Here is a 15230-nt window from a genome sequence, read left to right as displayed (position 1 = left end):
AACGTAACAGCAACTTTGTCGGTACAATTTCCATAAATGTTGTATCTTTTTACAAACAATTACTTCACTCCTTCAGTGTTCCTTAAAGGGGACATATAATAGATTAATTGAGTATTGTACCGTGTTCTCTGATGTTAAAATAGTATATTCAACTTTGATAAACTCAATTGCAATTTACAAGCCCAATTAAAACCTTATATTTAGGCTAGGTATTGAAATGTTACTTTTGACTAAATGGCTCCCTCTTTGGCAACCACAATTGACTATAATTGCTTTGTGATATTTGACATCACATGTAGGGTTTGTTCTAATTCGCCCATGTTTTAGTGGCTATTTCTAAGTTCTAGATTTTCATATGAAGGAGGGCACAACCATGCCTCATGTTCATGATAGCTCTTTGGTTATGCACAACCTCTCCTAATTCATCAAAACCAAGGCAAAAATAGTTTCCATTCTATGTCTCCTTTAAATAACAATAAATATTATTTATAGAAATATTGTTTTCATTATTTACCTGGAAATTTTCTGCTGACTTATCTTTAACAAACTTTGCAAGGTTATATTTGTGTCTGCTTGTCAGGCAGGTTTAAGTAACTACCAGGTTTAAGTAACTACCAGCAACTTTCATTGGTGTAGTATTGGCCAAGAAAAAGGCCAGCTCCATAAGTTTAGTTTGACTTTGGATAGAGCTGCAAGACACTGTATTTGGCCCTGGTGGAGGTCTGATCTCCCCTCAAAGATCTTACCAACTGGAGATTTTAGCTTCACTGAAAGAAGGAATACAGGATATTTAAAGGTGGCTGGTTTAAGATAACCGCTGCTAACTTGAAAAAATAACAAAACATGGAACATGTGACCTAGAAACAGGAAACAAGAAAATTCTAAGAAACTAGATACAGTGGGGGAAATAAGTATTGAACAGGTCAACATTTTTTCAGTAAGTATACTTCCAATGAGGCTATTTGCATGAAATGTTAACCAAACATTAGTATTAACTCAGATAATCCACCCATATAAAAGAAATCCAAACATTAAAGTCCATAGGTAGAGTTATGTTCTTTTAAACAGATAGTCCTTTAATATTGAAGATTCCACTGGATTGAAGTCGGGGCCTTGATTTCCTTTCTCTGAAACCAATTGAGAGTTTCCTTTGCTGAATGGTTTGGATCAGTGTCCTGCTGGAAGGTCTAGCCATGTCTCATCCTCATCATCCTGGTGGATGTAAAGATTCTACTGGAACAAAATAACTCCATTCATCATTCCTTCAACTGTATGAAGTCTGCTAGTACCATGAGATGAAAAACAGCCCACACCATGATGCCACCACCTCCAAACCACACTGTTGGTAGGGTATTTTTAGGGTGATGCACAGTGCCATTTCTCCTCCAAACATGGTGTGTAGTATGAAATCCGAAAAGTTCAATTTTGTTCTTGCCTGACCAGAATATATTCTCTCAGTATTTCATAGGATTGTCCAAATGTTGTGTAGCAAACTTTCAACGAGTTTTGACATGTTTTTCTTCAGCAATAATCATGCGGGATGAGCGTGTATAGAGACCATGGTGGTGGAGTGCATTACCTACGATTTTCTCTGTAACAATTGTACCTGCTGCCTCCAAGTCTTTCTGGAGCTTTCTCCGAGTGGTCCTTGGCTCTTGGGCTACTCTTCTGACTTCCTGGTCAGAAATCTTGCAAGGAGACCCTGTGCATGGCCAGTTGATGATGCAGTGATGTTCCTTCCACTTGCAGATAATGGCTCCAATACTGTTTGCTGGATGATTCTGAAGTTTTGAAGTGCATCTGAAACCAGTTCCATTGATATGTTTTGCAACAATAAGGTTGTAAAGGTCTTGGGAGAGCTCTTTGCTTTTACCCATCATGAAATGTTTCTTGTGTGACACCTTGGTAACAAAACCCTTTTTATAGCCCACCAGTGTGTACTAACCCAGCTTATATACATTTGCATAGATAGGAGGGATAATTTCTCTAACTACTTATAGATTCCAGTTTGTTCCTTGACTTTGTGTACTGCTTTTTCTTAGCGTGTTCAATACTTTTTCCCTGTGCCATTCCACTTTTTTACTCATAACTATATATGCTATAACTATATAAACTATACAACATATTGTATATATGTGTGGATTACTTAAGTTAATACTAATGTCCGGTGAAAATTTCATGTGAATAGCCTTCACTGGAAGTATACTGGAAGTTCAATACTTATTTTCCCCGCTGTACATGACACAGTTTAGACAAAATCTATCTGCCTGTCTTTGTCACTCAAACAGTATTACCACACCTTACTGCCTCAGGAATTATTTGAATAACTAGAATTGCGGTTCAATGGGCACCCATAAACGCCAAAAAACGGGAATAACGCGAAAACGACAAGGATCAGCGACACGAAAGTAACAAGCTACTTACACCGGTTCGGCCTGAATTTTTGGAGTTTGAACCGCGTCGATAGCTCGACGCTTAACATTAATGAATTTCGACTCCAAATTGTAGTAACTACATCTACGAAGTCTAAGGAAGATAACCAGGGAGTCTTTTCAAAGATTACGTCGATTTTATGAGAACGCCAGCCCTCAGAAAAGCAGTAACTATTCATTCATTAAGCTTCCTTTTTTTCTAGCTTCGCAAAAAAATCGCGGTTGTTCTGTTTACACATTAAAACCATATTTACACTTCGAATTTCGCCTCCAAATTGTAGTAACTACATCTACGAAGTCTAAGGAAGATAACCATGTAGTCTGTTCAAAGATAAGATACATTTTGACAGAACTACAGACCTTGTGAAAGTAGTACCTAAAATGACTCTACGTTAACGCATTTCCAGGGCTTGTTAAGCTAGTTGTCAGCTCAAAAAAAAGCAGTGGCTATTGCTAACGCATTCATTTTCAATGCTTAGCATGTTAGCTAACATTAATAGGTTTGTATATGTGCTAACGCTTACTTGAACGTTCCCTATTGTGGCTTGTGGGGTAGAATCTAATTTGTTGACACGTTTAACATTACTGTTGTTTACTACTTTATGTAAATCACATGACTATAATAAACTGTAACTTACTGAGAGCTAAGGTAATTCTGATTCAGACTGCCAAGTAACATCCAAACAGTGTGATGAATGGCCATCACGTAAAGCATATGACAACAGCAAATAGCTAACGTTTACGTTAGGTAGGTACGTTAAAGTTACATGCACGTACCTTCATATATGGGAATTATGTGAGGCTGCTGTTCATTGACTTTAGTTCAGCATTCAACACGATAGTACCTCTCACCTTGGTCACAAAGATGAAGGCCTTAGGACTGAACACCACCCTGTGTCACTGGATATTTGACTTGGGGGGGGTCTGACATCTGACTCATTAACCATCAGCACTGGTGCTCCCCAAGGCTGTGTTTTGAGTCCACTGCTGTACAACATCTACACACATGACTGCAAAGCCAACAGTAGTCATACCTCCATCATCAAGTTTGCAGATGACACAGTGATCTTGGGCCTGATTAGTAACAACAATGAACAGTTCTACTTGGATCAGGTTGACGAGGTGGCACAGTGGTGTCAATCTAACAGCTTGACACTGAATATCAATAAAACCAAGGAAATGGTAGTGGATTACAGAAGGCAGCAGAAGAACTACAGTTACACCCCACTAATGATCAGCGGGCAACCTGTAGAGAGAGTCACAAGTTTTAAATACCTTGGTGTCCACAATACTGAAGACTTAACATGGACTGTTAACACTCAATATGTTCTGAAGAAGTCCAGACAACGACTCTACTTCCTTCGTCAGCTAAGGAAATTCAAAGTTTCTACATCCATCATGAAGGCCTTCTACACTTCAGCGGTTGAGAGTGTTCTAACTGGTAGCATCATCACCTGGTATGGGAACTCCACAGTTAGAGATTGTAGTACTCTGCAGAGAGTAGTGCGCTCAGCTGAACGTACTATAAGAACTCAACTCCCTGCTCTACAAGATATCTATTCCAGAAGAGTACTCCTAAGAGCCCAAAAGATTCTGAAGGACTCTTCTCATCCTAACAATGGATTATTCCTACCGCTGAAATCAAGAAGACGCCTATGTAGTCACAAAGCCAGAACTGAGAGACTCAGGAGAAGTTTTTATCCCCAGGCCATCCGAACTCTGAACTCACACTATACTGACTTTGCACACATTCACTCCTCAGCACTCTCAAACATTTCCCAACTCTGAACTCACACTATACTGACTTTGCACTCATTCACTCCTCAGCACTCATGACCCCCCCCCATACACACACACACACACACCCACCTACAAGACTTTTAGCACTTTTACATCCCTCTCCCTATGCTACAGACCTTTTATTTATTTTCTTATTTCATCACACGTCAAAACACACACACACACACACACACACACACACATCTGACTTTCTCCAACTTTTGCACACTTTTTATTTATTATTTTTGATTTCTCCTCCATCTACCCATGTCCTTGATTGCCTAGCCTTTCTGCCCCCCACCCCCCACCCCACCCCCAACACACACACTTACATCATCACTGTCATCACTTCACATACATACAGCACACTGCTTGCTACAGTAAGCCTCCTCTACATACTTGCTGCACACTGCCCCCCCATACACAGCAGCACATTGTGTTCAGGATCTTCTCCAACACACATCCTCTACATACTTACAGCACACTGCCCCCACCTACCCACACACACACTACACACACAGTCACTGCTCCACTCCCCTCCCGCACACACATCTTCACTGTCATCACTCACATACATTACATACAGTACTCTGCTTGCAATAGTAAGTCCCTGCCCCCCTACATACACAGCACATTATTTCATCAGGAAGCTCCCCCCCCCCCATTAATGCACAAATAGGCTGACACCAGACATAATTTCACTGCATTTCTTACTTCCAGTAACTATATGCATGTGACAATAAACTTCCTTGTATCCTTGTATACACAGACAGCCCAGCCCAGCCCATTAGACAGTGCCAGATGGCTTAGAACTCTGCCAGGTGCAAGCTTAAACAATTAGAGCTGTTATGTCACAATCAGAATTAGAATCCTTGAACATTCCGCCATTCATTTCAATGGGTCCAAAAAACGGGAATAACGCGAAAACGACAAGGGCCAGCGACACGAAAGTAACAAGCTCCCTACACCGGTTCGGGCCTGAATTTTTGGAGTTCGAACCGCATCGATAGCTGAAACGGTCTAGGAGCAGTAGTTAGTACAAAAAGTGGGTGAACAGGAATAATAAATAACTAGAATTGCGGTTCCGAGGAACTGCAAGAGTGGGTTTGATCAGGGGCATGGAACTCGGCCTCATCCAAGGATTCCAACGGTACCTCATTTATGAAAATCAGACATACAGGTCAAAAGTTACATGCACACATACACAGACAGCCCAGCCCAGCCCATTAGACAGTGCCAGATGGCTTAGAACTCTGCCAGGTGCAAGCTTAAAGGTCCAATATGTAGGAAATAATGAAAAATAAACTGTAGCCATTCCAAAAATGATCACCATATGTTGTCAGAGAGTAAGGAAACACGATGAATTGAAGTAATGGCTTATTTGACAACATTACTCTAACCCGTAAAACCCCGTAAAACCCATGAAAAAAAATGAGTTACGGGCGGAATGTCTTGAATTTTTAGTTTATGTTTTGAACGATTCATTCTAGAATAGCGTATTAATAATGGGCTAGCGTCCTCCTATTTGGGTTGCCAAATTAGCAAAGGCCAACTGTCAACAGCTGTCAGTTGTAGTCATGAACGCCCTCTGAGAGGCAGGCAAATTTCCAAAATTTAAACAAGAAACAAATTAAGTGGACATCGGAGGAGCTTCCTGAGATGGTGACGTCTTCATCAAACGAAGAATATCAAGTCTGACGCAGAGCTGGCCATATTTCTCCACAACAGGTAGCCTAGGCTAAACTTCATCTGCATCGCTAACTTCAGCTAAATATGTTACGTTGGTTAGAGAGGTATTTTTTGTTTTCACTGTTTCCGTAATGTGTAGCTGGGTCATGGTTGGAGAAACGTTAAAGCAGCTGCAGGTCAACTAACGTTAGCTAAGTCTTTATTGCATCTGGCAACCCAGAAGAGGCTCGCGTCTGGTAGTCTTGAGAACGTTCACCAGTGTTTTGATTTTGGCCTACAGAACGTTCGGTAACAATCCTACAAATCGCACGTTTAAACAATTAGAGCTGTGATGTCATAATCGAAATTAGAATCCTGAACATTCCGCCATTCATTTCAATGGGGCCGAAAAACGCAGAAAAACGGGAATAACACGAAAACGACAAGGGCGAGTGACACGAAAGTTACAAGCTCCCTACACCGGTTCGGGCCTGAATTTTTGGAGTTGGAACCGCGCCGATAGCTCAAACGGTCTGGGAGCATGGCTTCGCCACGCTGTGGTCTTGCTGGATCAAACCCACTAACTAGAATTGCGGTTCCGAGGAACTGCAAGAGTGGGTTTGATCAGGGGCATGGAACTCGGCCTCATCCAAGGATTCCAACGGTACCTCATTTATGAAAATCGGACATACGGGTCAAAAGTTACATGCACACACCTTCATATACACAGACTGCCCAGCCCAGCCCATTAGACAGTGCCAGATGGCTTAGAACTCTTCCAGGTGCAAGCTTAAACAATTAGAGCTGTGATGTCACAATCGGAATTAGAATCCTGAACATTCCGCCATTCATTTCAATGGGGCCGAAAAACGGGAAAAGTTATCATACTGCAAAAAATCAAATCTAACCAAGTGTTATTAATCTTATATTAAGATCAAACAATCTATTTGGGATTGTTTTCAGTATGAGGAGACTTACCTATAGGGTTGGGTATCGGTTGGGTTTTATCCGATACCGGTGCCTACTCGGTATTTTTTAAACGGTTCCGGTGCCTAAACGGTTCTCAAACCGGTACTTAAAAAAAACAAACCAAACACACTTTGTCAAAAAACAATCCCCTTTTATTTCCAGGGCCAAATTGAACACAATATTAACTTAAATCTTTAAACAAAATAAATACAAGTACCATATGGTAATAATAAATAAACCAATATAAAATAAAAATTCACATTGATAAAACAATATTGTATCAAACAATATAATAATAGGCTACTGGAGATTAATACTATTAAAATAGATACAAATATAAAATATAAAACACAAATATAGAACAAGATATTGCACAACAGTATTGCACCTTTAAAGAGGCTTTTGTGACTGGTGAGGACACTTTACATCAGTTTTTTTAACAATTCTTCTGCAGGAATATTACCATATTGGCCTTCTCTGGCAATATGCGACATCTCTCCTGGCTTATAGCATGCCCAGCACAGGAGAAAACCCTCTCAGAGGGGGTTGATGAGGCCTGCCCACACAGGTACACCTCTGACAGGACAAACAAATTAGGGAGGGTATCCCTCTTGCACAAGCCCACCAGGCCACAGGGTCTTGTCCAGATGGGATAGCTGGCAGGCCTTTGTATATCTCCATCTCTTTCTGGACCTGCTCTGTGATGGAGAGGGCACTGCTTGTTGTTTGACTTGTATGGAGAAGTTCTCTGTCTTCATCCTCAAACAACTGCTCCAAGGCTGACATCTTGTGAGCTCCTCTTGGCTGGAAAATACAAACAAGTTTAGTATAGCACAAAAAAACAACTATTCATTGTAGACTAGATAGATAGTATATGAAGCCCCATCACCACAAATTTGGTAACTGCCCTGTGGATTTCCTCTACCTTTTCTTTGGTTAGTGCAGCCTTCTTAGCCAGGGTGAAAGGAGTCACTGTGGTAAACCCAGAAATAAAAATATATCAAAATTGTTTATAACACAATTGTTTATAAGACCAAACTCTTCAGGTTACTACTAACAGCCTATTCTGCTCAACAGCTCATAACAATTATACCCCACTTCCCCCTCTCGATAAATAGGAGTAGCCTCGGATTGAGTAGGCTGTAGCCTCGAACAACAATTGTCCCCCTCCCCCTATCGATATAGCCTCAAACACAGGTATAGGAGTAGCCTCGAACAATTGTCCCCCTCCCCCTCTCGATATAGCCTCAAACACTATACCTTACCAACCTACCGTTTCTGATTAAACTAAACATTGCGCCGCTTAATACTGATGTAAAACACTGAAGTTCAACGTTTTGTCTTCACATATTATGACTTTTACTTTAAGCAGAGAAATATCTGACACTAAGCAGAAATATTTAATACACAGTATAGCGTCGTATATCGAGTGTAAGCCAGGTGTAACCTCGAACACAGGTCATGTAGCAACAGCTAGCCTACCATCTTTAGCTAACCTATTTGTTGCGTCCCTGTGTAGTTGCAAATTGCGCCTGCTAAATCTGGTGTTGAAACTTAGTTAAAACATTTTGCATACATACACAACTTGTTATAAGTTTCATATTAAGCAGAAAGTCAGCGGACACTGAGTGGACATAGTACACGTTCACTCACGCTGTTGAATGGCAATGATGTTTGCTAGACTGACATGCATGATTTGCGGTTGGCATTAAATTACTAGACTTACCCGAAGAGGAAAGGCTGCTGCTGTCATCATCATCATCGGTGATGTCCACCACCACACTGGCAGGGCTGGGACTCTCTTCAATTTGTCCGGCGAGGCCGACACTGGCTGCGGCTGCTGAAGTGCTTGGCCTTGCATCACGTAGGCTTTTAAAGACGGTGCACTGTTCAGCTTTTAAATAAATTCCATGTGTCGCCAGATGTTTCATTAAATTTGACGTATTACCTCCCTTGCATGCACATGTTTTGTGGCATCTGTTGCATGTAGCAGAGTCTGCATCCTTAGAAGTGAAATGCAGCCAAACCTTTGAGCGTTTTGCTTTCGGCATCTTCACTGATCCTCTCACCTACCAGTTCTGATCAACAAGTGTGCTGAGTAGCGGTACTGACGTCACGCAAGTTGACACCGGAACACCAGGGGGCGGTAAAAAAAAATCAGGCACCGAAATGAGGCACCGAAATGTTCGTTCTTATTCGGTCTGGTTACTACCGCTTACGTCGGAACCAGTGCCCTATTGGTACCGCGTTTCGGTACCCAACCCTACTTACCTACCACTCTCTCGAAAGATCAGTTTGACTTAATTTAGGAAGACTTTTAGTCTTATCAAGACAAATTTACTTAACGCACTGGCAGGCAAATTTGCTTGTTTTTAGGACAAATTTGCTTAATGCACTGGCAGACAAATTTGCTTGTTTTCAGGATGAGTCAAACTCTACTTAAATTAAGTCAAATGATTTTACGCGAAAGCACTAGGTAAGTCTATTTAAACTGAAAACAATATGGATTACATTTTTTAATCCTAATATAAGATTAATAACACTTGGTTAGATTTATTAGATAAGCAGTCTTTGCTGTGCAGCGATGAGATCTTCCTGACCCCGTGACCACAAAATCGCTATCGTACACTATCTACTTTTGGGGCAGCCGTGGCCCACTGGTTAGCACTCTGGACTTGTAACCGGAGGGTTGCCGGTTCGAGCCCCGACCAGTGGGCCGCGGCTGAAGTGCCCTTGAGCAAGGCACCTAACCCCTCACTGCTCCCCGGCGCCGCCCGTTGAAGCAGGCAGCTCACTGCGCCCGGGATTAGTGTGTGCTTCACCTCACTGTGTGTTCACTGTGTGCTGTTTGTGTTTCACTAATTCACCGATTGGGTTAAATGCAGAGACCAAATTTCCCTCACGGGATCAAAAAAGTATATATACTATATATATATATATATATATATATAACTTTACGCATCTGACTAAAAAAAACCTGGCGAGAGGCACATATGAAGCACAGCTGAAGATGCACTGTCACAAGATGTAAGCAGCAACTTCTCTGCAGGATAAATGTCCTTAGGTTTTTTATTTTGTCATTCAAACATTATTGGGGTAAGTGTTTTTCAGGTTATGTTTTCAATGGAAAACTATTATCAGTCAATAGTGAAAGTAACTGTGTATAACTGTTTTGTTGTTGACTATGAGACCACGGTGAAGTTAGTTTCCCTTTGCCAATGAGTTCAAATAACAGACGAGTGCAGATGTGTGTAGGCTATACTCTGCTAGGTTTTAGTAAAGCATGATTTAGTGGAATACCTGTTCCATACGGTCTTGCGTGCAAGTAGATTCCTTCAAATGCGCCGGTGACCATCAAAATACTAATGGGCTGTTTGAAGTTCTCACCCTATGAAGTTCTCACCCTAGGGTCATTTGCACGATGACCGCACCGAGAGTTTGACCTGCCGATACTGATTTTAGCCGATTCTGGTTTGATTTCTTCTAACCACTTTACAGCACACACAAAGAATTATTTTCCATCCTTTCTTTAATAGAACATGTTAACATAGAAATGTAATGAACTTATCAATAATGGAATGGCTGTTAACAAAAATGGAACAGGTGACAGTTTTTTCTTCAAGTCTAACTTCAGATGCAGTATCAAACTATAATGCTTCCCAGTGTGGGACATTCATTTCACACACTACTAAATGCACTGTGTTATGGAACACCCATTTTTTTCTTCTCACATCCAATATCCAACTAAAAATACAAAAACAATTGTCATGATTGAACATGTTGCCATGGAACATATTTTCATATGCATTAATGGAAACACAGGGGAGGAGAAGTGCTAATAGCGATTGATTAGGTGATTCGCCATATATGTATGAAAACAGTGCGCGTCTGTTTTGAAAAACATTAATCCAAATTCTGGTTAAATACATAGAACCTTTCAGAGACAGCTGAATTAGTAGGCTATTCTGAGCACCAGTTTTTTTTACTGTAGGCTACCATGTCAAATTAAGCAACTTCAACTTTTGTCTTTCTAATAGGCTACCGTATGATCACATTCACAGCATCCACTTCCTTATCTGCTAGACTAGGGCAGGGCTCTACAGTGCGCCCATTTCAAAATAAAAATAATTGCGTGCAAGTGCAAAAAAATATTTAGGCGCACTGGTGCGAATGACTTCTAGCCAAGTCAATGTTTGCCTACAAAATACACCGCAACATCACAAAACATTACGAAAGTTAGACTAGCCAGCCAAGATGCCAAGTAGGCTAGAACTAATTTCTTCAATCCACCGAATTCATCGGATAGGCTATATGAGGAACAGGATAAGATTCTGAGAATGCAATGAGAGAAGGAAAAGGTAACATGCATTTTAGCCCAGTTGATGTATTGGGTGCAATATGCAAAATATAGCTGTAGCGAACAGTCACAAAAGTAGCCTCCCGTAATAGTCTCCCGTTTTCTTCAAAGAGAGAACGCTACAGACAACTCCAGGCATCCATGCATGCTTGTTTGTTTTACACCGAATACAAGCTGAAGTGCAAAACGAAAGTATGCATAGGCCTACCATTTGCCAACTGCCCCCATCAATGCAGATTTTTGTCTGTGCTCCTAAATTGTTTAACTTGGGCGCACAAGTGTTCCTGGAAAAAAATGTTAGTGTAGAGCCCTGGACTAGGGTATTAAAGCAACACCAAAGAGTTTTTTGTACCTTCAAATGTTTTCAAAATCGCTTCAGTGGTTCATCAACTCGTAACAGGGTGAACGGCACTTCTGCATTCGCTTCGCGGCGCTCTATCGGCTATAACCGCACTATGTAAGTTTGCCAGATAGGGTAGCGAATCTGTAGTTCGATGGAATGAAACTACAAACTTGCTTCTCATGTCGCAATACATCAAACTCATAAATCATAAAATATACTCTACCTTGTCTGTGGACATTGTTATTTCCAAAGCCATTGTTGGATAAACAAATAGCGTGTGTGTGACAGAGGAAAAGTGCTTTGGTGTTAGTCTACGTGCAGTAAATAGCCTTAGTCTACGTGCAGTAAATAGTTTGAGTATTTTTTAAGTGGAGTAGAACTACTAGGCCTATTCTGTATGCCGCTGCTTGTTGACATCTTATTATCAGCCTATGATCGCTAAACTTTGATTCTTTTTAATGTCGCAATCGGTTAACTTCGTTCAGCTGCGCTTGTGGTTCACCCAGGACGGGTGGTGATGAGCGCTGTTTATGTAGCCTAATGAAGTGACAGCTTAGGTAATTCCATGCAAAGCACAGCGTTCGCTTTCTGCGCATAGAAAAACTTGGTATTAGCGCTTTCTTTGTACATCCAGCTCTGAGTGCTGGCCTTTGCTAGCTCCTTCGAACTTTGCAAACTCAGATGGGTGATGTTGTTTCAAGTGCGGCCCGCAAGTTTGACCGGCATAAAATCGGCATGTGTCAGACTGACCGGCCGGTCATGGCCGATCACGTGAAAATCGGCCAATTCCGGTCACCAGCCGATCAATCGGTACATCTCTAATTATATTGAATATTGCAATCCTCCCAAACTGTTGTTTTTATCTGTTTTCGGGGTCTAGGTTCTAATCAGGGGGTCAACCCCCTCCCAAAAGAAAACTCATAATTTGAACTGTGCATACAATGCCAGACAGCCAAAGCCATCACCTTCAAAGCGAAAGGCCCTGAGCAACCCTGAATAACATTGGAGGCCCACAATTTTGAGCACATATTTGAAAAAAAATACAATGGACAATGGCCATTTCACAACATAAGCATGAAGTTGCGGTTACATTTTTGTTCCCAATTCCCATAGACAGCCACACACACACACACACACCAATGTGCAATGCACACCATTGCATTTTAACTTAGAGGAATTAAATCAATGGTTGGGGTTGGGGTGACATTTTCTAGAGGAATCCAGAGGCATTCAAGTATTTCCATTACACTTTTATCGCCATTGTGGACTGGAGGCTGCTTAGGAAAATAAAATGTCAGAAACCATAGGCCCCAGCAATGCTGAAAAGAGATACACCCAGGATTATGAAATCCGTAGAACCCATTAATGTGATAATTTCCCAATAATGTAATAAAAATCAAAATTGCAATAAAAACCTCATTATGTTTTAACATATCAAGACAGGTCTCAATGAGATGCCTGGTCTGGTTTTTATAGAAGTTTTTTGGATTTATAAAACCTCTAAAAGCCCACCAGATCACCCGCTTGATCCACTTTAATCCAAGATGGCGGCGCATACACACGCAGCGACCTCTCTCTGTCCCAACCGTACGGTGTTTTGTTCGTTTAAAAAGTGTTTGTCCGAAAGTTTTACGTGTTCGTCTCGTCTTACTACGTCGTACTACAAGTACAGCAGGCAGTTTTAATTGACATCTGCAAAAGCAAGTTTTGCAGCGTTCTGGACTTTGCAACAGAGACGCTAAAGGAACTCGGACTACTCCGGCCTGCAACAACACCGGACTCGCCTGCTACTCCTCCCCCGGAAAGAAAGCATCGGAAGCGGTGTGCGAGGAAGCAGAAGAGGGGCAAGCGTGGAGGCGTCCGGCCAGGCTAGCGGCCAGCCCAACTTCGCCCAGCCATACCATCCATTCTCCTGGCAAATGTAACGATCACTGGACAACAAAATGGATCACATCCGACTGCTGAGATCAACGAACCGGACAGTAAGTAACTGCTGTGTGCTCGTCTTCACTGAGACTTGGTTAAATGACAACATTCCGGACTCTGCTATACAACTGGAGCAGCTCGCATGCTACCGAGCAGACAGGGCCATTGTAAAGGGAGGTAAATCACGAGGAGGAGGAATCTGTGTTTACATCCGTGACCGAATGGTGCGGGACACTGTAGTAGTATGCAAACACTGCTCACCACTGGCAGAGTTTATGATCATAAAGTGCCGTCCTTTTTACCTGCCAAGGGAAATTACTGCGATTCTGCTAGTCGCAGTATACATCCCGCCTACCAACAGCGATAAGAACGCGGCTCTTAGTGAACTGTACCAGGCTGTCAGTGAACAACAGACGGCACACCCAGACGGTTTCACCATCTTCACTGGAGATTTTAACCATGCTGATCTTAAAACTGTACTTCCAAAGCTACACCAGCATGTTGATTTTCCAACAAGAGGAGATAACATCCTGGACCTGGTCTACACTACACACAAAGGAGCATACAAAGCCAACCCCCTCCCCCACATTGGACTTTCAGACCAAGGGTAAAAGCGAACAAACCGGTTCGTAAGCAGGTAAAAGTGTGGCCTGAGGGAGGAGTATACAGACACTGTAACCTCTTACATCACCAAGTGCATCGATGATGTGACCCACACAAAAGACATCATCACTCGGGCTAACTGGAAGCCATGGCTGACAGGGGATGTCCTCAGGCTGCTGAGGGCCAGAGACAAAGCCTACAGAGCTGGGGATGAAGCTGGCATGAAAACAGCGAGAGCCAACCTGTCCCATGGCATCAAGGAAGCAAAAAAGGAATACACTCACAAGATAACCACCCACTTCAAAGACAGCAGGAACGCACAAAGCCTATGGCAGGGCATTCAGGCCCTCACGGACTACAAGCCCGCGCCACAGAGCTGTGAGAGCAACATCCCTCTGCTCAACAACCTGAACCGCTTCTTTGCTCGGCTTTGAAGCACAAAACAGCATCTGCCCACAGAAGACCCATCCCCTCTACATGAGCAGCCCCTGTGCCTCTCTGCCGACAGCGTGGATTTAGGACACTTGCTGCTATCAACACCGTAAGGCAACAGGTCCAGACAACATCCCAGGTCGTGGCGCTGAAGGACTGCGCGGGGAGCTTAAGGATGTCTTCACAGACATCTTTAACACTTCCCTGAAGCAAGCCATCGTCCCATCATGTTTCATAGCTGCCACCATCATACCTGTGCCAAGAAAACTGCTCCATCCTGCTTCAATGACTACCGCCCTGTGGCACTGACACCCATCATCATGAAGTGCTTTGAGCGGCTTGTCATGTCACATATCAAAGCCATTCTCCCCCCACCTTGGACCCCTTCCAGTTTGCATACCGAGCCAAGCGGTCTACAGAGGATGCAATCTGCTCTGCCCTCCACCCAGCCCTCACCCACCTGGAAAAAAAGAGACTCATATGTGAGATTGCTGTTTATAGACTTCAGTTCTGCATTCAACACCATAATACCACAACTCATCTGCAAACTTGACAAACTGGGACTCAGTACCTACCTCTGCAACTGGCTACTGGACTTCCTCTGTCAGAGGCCCCAAGTAGTGCGCGTGTTGGCAACAATACCTCAAGCAGCATCACACTGAGCACAGGGGGCCCCAAGGCTGCGCGTGCTCAGTCCGCTGCTCTTCACACTGCTGACGAT

The 15230-nt window shown here is 42.5% G+C and overlaps 1 protein-coding gene across 6 annotated transcripts in view; it reads right to left on the bottom strand.

The window, feature by feature from the left end:
* Nucleotides 1-15230, bottom strand: part of LOC125292710 (gamma-crystallin M2-like) — a 238608-nt gene that overhangs the window by 152323 nt on the left and 71055 nt on the right. The gene's annotated exons all lie outside the window — the stretch shown is intronic.

Source organism: Alosa alosa, chromosome 3, assembly GCF_017589495.1.
Source record: "Alosa alosa isolate M-15738 ecotype Scorff River chromosome 3, AALO_Geno_1.1, whole genome shotgun sequence".
NCBI classification, from domain to species: domain Eukaryota; kingdom Metazoa; phylum Chordata; class Actinopteri; order Clupeiformes; family Clupeidae; genus Alosa; species Alosa alosa.
Note: the sequence above shows the minus strand (reverse complement) of the source record. Positions and strands in the feature narration are given on the sequence as shown.